Raw genomic sequence first — 7,912 nt, 5'->3', positions numbered from 1 at the left:
ATGCTGCGGAGCGGCTAGGCTCGTGAGCCATGGCCGCTGAGCCTGCGCGTCTGGAGCCTGTGTTCCACACTGGGAGAGGCCACAACAGTGAGAGGCCCGCGTACTGAAAAAAAAAAAAAAAATTTGATAAACTTATATTCAGCAATTAATATTTCAATATTTTACCTTATTTGGAAATTCAACAAATATCTATTATTTATCCTAACTTAGCATAGCTTTAAGTTTTCAAGTTACAAAAAATACTTGTGGAATAATTATTAAGTTCACATTTGGTAAAACATAATAATTGTTAGCAAATTTATAAAAATTTTATCCCACTTACAGTCACTTGTTCTTAACAATTACAATCATATTTGGGTTGATCATTTCATGAGTCTAAAAAATCAAATCTAGACATTATCCTAGGATATTTTTCTAGTTAAAAATTGATCAAGTTTTTTTTTTTTAAGTCTAAGAGCAAAGAACATAAAAGGTTAAACACATGGGTCTTCCTTTTCTCCTCCCCTCTTCCTCCTCCTCTTCCTCTCCCTCCTCCTCCTCCTCTTCTTCCTCCTCCTCCTCCTCCTCCTCCTCCTCCTCCTCTTCCTCCTCCTCCTCCTCCTCCTTCTTCTTCTTCTTCTTCTTCTTCTTCTTCTTCTTCTTCTTCTTCTTCTTCTTCTTCTTCTTCTTCTTCTTCTTCTTCTCCTTCTTCTCCTTCTCCTTCTTAATTTACTGAAGTACTTGACCTGCGTCATGCAACCCAATTTTTAAAAAATATTTATATATTTATTTATTTGGTTGCACTGGGTCTTTGCTGTGGCAGACAAGATCCTTAGTTGCAGCTTGAGGGTTCCTTAGTTGCGGCTCACCAGCTCCTTAGTTGCAGCATGTGGGCTCCTTAGTTGTGGCATGCAAACTCTTAGTTGTGTCATGCATGTGGGATCTAGTTCCCTGACCAGGGATCAAACCCAGGCCCCCTGCATTGGGAGCACATAGTCTTAACCACTGCACCACCAGTGCAGTCCCGCAACTCACTTTTAAATTAAATTTTACCACCTATTGTATTTTTAGTTTGTTATCTTAAACATCCATTAAAGATACCATAAGCTTGCTTGATTACTAAATCTAGGTAAAATATACATATACATATATATATATGCATTATATTTAATGCTGACAACTCTGAAGACATGTCAGTTTCCATGTACTAACAGTTTTTAAAACTAGCTTTATTTAACAAATGTAATCCCAGTTAAATTTTTTAAAATTAGATTTATATCTATATTTCTAAAGTTTTAGGAATGCTTAATTTTAGGGACACATTTATCTCTAAGCCAATTTGGATAGATTTCCTTTAAGAGACTTAAAAATTAATTTAGTAATATTATCCAGAGGTATAAAATGTCTTATATACGTAACATACATGCATTTTTACATACATAAAGACACACAAAAACTTACAGAGGCATATAGATGTTTTAGAGATTTTATTTAAAAATTTCAGCTGTAAATCCGTGAAGCATAGTAATAAATTTTCACTTGTTTACCACCACCTTATATTTATAACTAAATTGTGTTTCTGGCAAATGGACAAGTCAAAGTTAACTGTTTACCAATATTTGTGGAGGTGACTTAAGCTTTTCTTTTGCCCTAATATGTAATTTGATGGAAGCTGTGGACTAAATTTTAGGTCAGTGACCAATGAAACACATAGCAGCTCTCTGGATGTATCCTAACTCATACGAGTATACAAGGCATAAAGTTATGTTTCCAAATAGCTTTTTTTTCCTAATTTCAACTATAGGTATTTGCTTTTGGGGATCTATTAGTCCCTGGATAGGACTTGATTTAGATTAGGAGAGCTATAGTTAAATAGACTATGGAGCTGTGGGGCTGAAGTAAAATGGGAAAAGTGTGGCAGGGTGAACAGAGAGATGGAGGAATCATGGTTATGAAGTGGGACATATGAAAGGACTCAAGGAAACTGGAGGGGATATCTAAGCAGTAAATGGAGCATCTCTGATGGGAAGAGGAAGAGGTTTTAGAGGAACCCATTTGGGAACCATAAATTTCCCAAAGAGGCCACTGAAGTGCCAAATTATTCCTAGTAAAATCACACCAGCAAGGAAGAAAGCAGACAGAGTTAAGCATATAGTCAACAGGGGTTCAAGAGGTCGGTTTTCAGTTCACTGAGATGCTCCAATGTTTGGAACTAGTGGTACTATATATATATATATACCTATGAATAGAGAAATTTGGGACTCTAACACAGCTTGTGCTTGCCTGGGCCTCTAACCAAACTTCTTAGACAGAAACCTAAAAATCTAACCTGACTTTGTTTTTGTTTGTTTTCTGGTACTATAACCAAAATTCTAGAGTGTACTCAAAATCTTATGAATAAAAATCTGTCTCTACAAGATTCAAATGACATTTGTCTGGACCAATGGTTTAGTAATCAGACTCACCCAAGGATCTCCAATCAAACAGTTAAGAAAGAAGATGAAGTCTCCATTGGTATATGCTTTGGTTCCTGAGTGAGTTGCCAAGGGCTCCAAAATTAAATCTTATCTATCCAAGTTGCAGATTATTACTGTCAAAGAAGAACCAGAGTTTTGAAAGGATAAAAACTAATTTTACTCAGGACTATTGAAATATGGAAATAGAGAGCTCAGTGTAGAAATAGAATAAAATTCTAATTCAGCATGGACAAGTGTGAATTTATAGCAAGAGAACCTGGCTGGGTTCAGTGGATGGAAAATTACTAAGAGGACATATGAAGGGTATGGGGGATTTTGGCTAAATCAACCTAACAGGATCCTTGCTGAAGACAGGCCAGGTTGTGGTGGATGGGGGAGGACAAAAAATCAGGTTAGATATTGAGGGTAATCCCTACTGAAGTATAAGAGACCCTTGGAAAACTGTCTTAGCAACATCATTATGATAAGGCTATCACAAGGATGTGCACAGATGGTCCTAGGGGAAGTTTCAAAGTGCTTGACTAAAGTTTGGTGAAGAAAATAATCTGTGTCACTGTGAAAGGAAAATTGGAAAAATATTGTATAAGGAAGGTAAAGAACAGTGTGTCTTATATATAGAACAACCTTAGGGTGTCTCTTAGTACAATGATGCTCTGTGATTAACATTAAGATAAATCTACAACAACCCAATCCAAGCAGGACTAGTAATGTCCCAGACCCTTTAGGATTGAAAGCTTTTAATTCACCAAGTAAATAGCCACCACCTGTTGAGGTGTTAGCTGATGAAAAAAGAATACAGAATGAATAGTAGAAAAATATAGTTATATATACCTCCTTTATAACATTGCTGACCAACTACAGCAATAAGGACAATAATTGCCATGAGTATTTTCTCCTTTGTTATGAATATATTAGTGTGTATATATACACGTATTAAGCAAATATATTCTTTTCTATCCTCTCTTATTTCCCTATCATGTATTTAGGAGATATACTGTCTTCATATCATGGTATTTAGGTATTGTTAATTTTACATTGTACAATTTTTATGGGATATCTAGAAGAGTAAACAAAACACGAGGATTTTACCTCTTTTGTGGAGAAGGAGTTAGTGTGTTTTGGTAGTATGCAGGATACTTCCATCATGTTAGGCAGAATTTAACTGATTATTTTCTTTATTTGAAATTTAAGTATTGTTGAAGATGATGGGTATAAGTGTTAAGTTGACAAGGGGTGAATTTATGATGGTTAATTTTAGAGTTAACTTTATTGGGCTAAGTCCAGATAGTGGATAAAACATTATTTCTGGGTGTGACTGTGAGGGCTTTACTTTCTTTTTTTTTTTTCTGCGGTACGCGGGCCTCTCACTGTTGTGGCCTCTCCCGTTGTGGAGCACAGGCTCTGGACGCACAGGCTCAGCGGCCATGGCTCACAGGCCTAGCCACTCCGCAGCATGTGGGATCTTCCCGGACCAGGCCACGAACCCTTGTTCCCTGCATCGGCAGGTGAACTCTCAACCACTGTGCCACCAGGGAAGCCCCCTGTGAAGGCTTTTCTGCAAAGGATTAGCATTTGATTCAGTCAGTATACTGAGTAAAGAGATCCAGCCCCAGCAATTTTTTGACAGCATTATCTAATCACAATAGAGACCCACAATAGAAAAAAATGGCAAAGGAAGACAAATACCTTCTCCTCTCCTAGAGCTGTAGCATTTATTTTTCCAACTCTCTGACATCAGAACTCTTGGTTCTCAATCTTTGGACTCTGATATTTACACCAGTGGCCCTTCATTCTTACATCTTTAGCATAGGGCTAGAAGTTATTCCATGGGCTCCTCTGCTTTTAGGACTCTGAACCTAGACACAATTTACCACATAATTTTCTGATCATTAAGCTAGTAGATGACAAAGAGTGAGACTTCTGTCCTCTATAACTACCTGAAACAATTGCTATAATAAATATCCTCTTTTGTCTACTTATTGATTATCTATTATCTATCATCTAGTTATCTATCATCTATCTTTATTTATCTCATCATCATCCTCTGTCTTTTCTCTAGCTATATATTATCTACCTATCTAACCCATATATTGTTTTTTTCTGGATAACCCTTACTAATATACACTTGGAATGGATGGAGAGTGATTCTAGAGAACATAATTTTATTTTTTTATTGAGGGACATTTTTTGGTCTGTTGAAGGATTTTCAATCAAAAGGGGAAATGATGGAAAAATCTGCACATATTTTGAAGTATGGGGAAGTCATTCTGTCTTATATGTGGTTTAACAAACTTTACTGACCAGAGCAGCCTATACTGTGATCTTTTGGACATGCATTGTAATTGTACATCCACTTTGGCCATTGAGGAGGGGAATGCATTTGAAAGTCAAAATGGAATAGCTGTGGTCCAGACATCCAGGGTAAAACTAGATGGCCATGAGGGACATGATTTTAGACGTTTCTGTATTGCTGAGAAGTTGAGTTTTCTGAGCTGTATTAGATATGGGACACCACTAGCCATTGTCAAAGTAGTGTCTGCTGGCAGATGGTAGCTACAACTTTATGACCTCAAGGTCTCCTCTTATAACTATTAAATTTTTAGACAATAAAAGTGCTCTAGATCATATGTTAGCAGAAAAAAATGGGAGACATATAGTGGCCAATAGCTTCTGTTATGTATATGTTAATACCATATGTCAGTTGAGTTTTACCTAAGGTCATCTTAAAGTGGTATTCCCTTAACTCATCTGTAGTTATTTCCCCAGATCTATATTGCATGATTGGAATAGAGATACTAATAGCTGGCAGAATCTCCTCACAGGTTTCTGTCTGCAAAATGATGGATATTAACATGCAAAAAGTCATATGAAAGTCATTTGAACTGCCTCCACCTTGTAAAATAGTAAACCAAAAGCAATACCACACTCCTGGTAGAAGTGCAGAGATGCGTGCCACAATCAAGATGCAACAATGTAGATTCCCACCACATCTCCAAAAATTATTTTATTAGGCCTTGTAGAAGATATGACTATTAGAGAATAACAGCAGATTAAGGAAATCTTAATCATTGGTGATACTAACTTCAGCTGTTGTACCAGATGTGGTTTTATTGCTTGAGCAAATTTACATATCTCCTGGAATTCATTTACCAGCTATTACCCTGGCACAACATTTTCCTCCATACATGTTCATAAGGCCCACTAGAAGCAGTTTCCATCCAGGCAAGAACAAAAATACACCTTTACTTTCTCCCTCAGGAGTACATCAATTCTCCAGCTCTACGTCACAATTTAATTTGCAGAGAACTTGATTGTCATTTCCTTCCACAAGATATCTTACTGGCCCTTTATATTGATAACATTATGCTTTATGGACCTATTGAGTGGGAATATCAAATTATTTAGAGTTACTTTTGTCATTTATATGTAAAATGGTGTGGAATACATCCGAATAATTCAAGGACCTTCTACCTCTATGAAATTTCTATGAGTCCAGTGGCTTAGGGCATATCCAGATATCCCTTTTAAGATAAACAATTAGTTGTTGCATCTGACCCCTCCTACCACCGAGAGAGAGGCACAGCCACTTTTATATAACAAAGTACTGGCAGCATTAGCCAGTCAGGCAATAAAAATCATTAGTTATTGTGGAAACACAAATAAAAATTACAATGATATATCACCTCACAACTGTCAGTATGGCTATCATCAAAAAGTCAAAAAATAAAGTGCTAATGTATATATATATATAATATAAAATATATAATAATCATATATAATATATATACATACATATATATAAGTATATATATTATATATATATTTAATCACACACACAAATAAGTAGATAAGTTTTTGCATCTAGTTCCTCTTACAACCAAGAAAAAAGGACAATGAACATCTTTGGATTTCTGAGGCTATATATTTCTAATTTGAGTGTGTTACTCTTGGCCCATTTATCCAGTGACATGGAAAACTGCTCGTTTTGAGTGGGGCTCACAAAAAGAGAAGGCTTTGCAACAAGTCTAGCCTGCTATGCAAGATGCTCTGCAACTTGGGCCATGTATTCCAGCAGACCCAATGCTCTAGAAGTTTCAGGGGCAGAAAAAGATCTTGCTTGGGTCCTTTGGCAACCCCTATAAGTGAAGCACAAGGCTGATTTTTAGGATTTTGGAACAAGGTCATGATATCATCCACAGATACTTACTCTACTTTTGAGAAACAGCTCTTGGCCTGCTACTGGACCTACAAGAGACTGAATGCTTGACCATGGGCTGCCAAGTTACCATGTGACCAGCACTGCTCCTCCTGAATTGAGTGTTATCTGACCAGGTAAGGCATAGCATTTGGAATGCACTGAAGTACCACACCTTGAAAAAAAAGTGATATATGCATGATAGAGTCAGGGCAAACTCTGAAGGCAAAAACAATTAGATAAAAAGCCCTAAGCCCATGGAACCTACTCCTGAAGCACTGCCTTCTCTCTCCTAACCTCCACTTATGACCTTATGAGGAACACTCTTAGTAGTTGACAAAGGAAAGAGAAATGCAGGCCTGGTTTAATAATGTTTCTGCACAATATGTAGTCATTACCCAAAAGAGGAGAGTTGCAGCCATAAAGTCCCTTTCTGGAAAGGGAATCATCCCAGTGGCATGATATCAGGCAGTTTACCCAGTTGTTCACTTTGTTTGCAAGAAGAAATGTCCAGAAGTGCTGCTATGTATCATTATGTAACATTTTTGAACTGGGGACAATGCTTTGGATTGATAGTCAGAACCTTGAAAGGAACATGGTTGGAAAATTAATGACAATGAGATTTTGGTAAAGGTCTCAATGGGTAAGAAAACCCATGAAGATATTTCTCCTTTCATGGAACGTTTGCAAAAGGTAGACTTCAGCAGAAAAGGATTTCAATGATTAAGTGGATAGGATGATGCATTCTATGGGTACTAGTTAGCCTCTTTGCCCAGCTGTCACTGCCATAGCCCAAAGGGCTCATGAACAAATTCATGAACAAAGTATCTATGGTTGCATGAATGGAAGTTATGCAAGAGTTAGCAACATTAACTTTCACTCACCAAGGCTGAGTGCTCAATAAACCAGGAGCTGAGAGCAACACTGATCCTCTCATATGGAACCACTTCATAGGGTGATCAGCCAGCTACCTAGTTACAGGTTGATTACAGTAGATCCTTTATATAATGGAAGGAGATGGACTTTTCATTACTGGAATAGACACAACCTTAGCACACTTTGCTTTGCCTCTATGCAATGATACTGCCAAAACTATCACCTGTGGACTTAAAGAATGCCTTATCCACTCTTCTGGTATTTTACTCAGGATTGCTTCAGATTAAGAAACTTACTTTACACAGAAGATTTGTGGTAATAGGACCATGTTCATTCAATTTACTGTCTTACCATGTGACCCACAATCCTGAAGCAGATGATTTGA

The sequence above is a fragment of the Pseudorca crassidens genome, chromosome 1 (assembly GCF_039906515.1).
Source record: "Pseudorca crassidens isolate mPseCra1 chromosome 1, mPseCra1.hap1, whole genome shotgun sequence".
NCBI classification, from domain to species: domain Eukaryota; kingdom Metazoa; phylum Chordata; class Mammalia; order Artiodactyla; family Delphinidae; genus Pseudorca; species Pseudorca crassidens.
Note: the sequence above shows the minus strand (reverse complement) of the source record.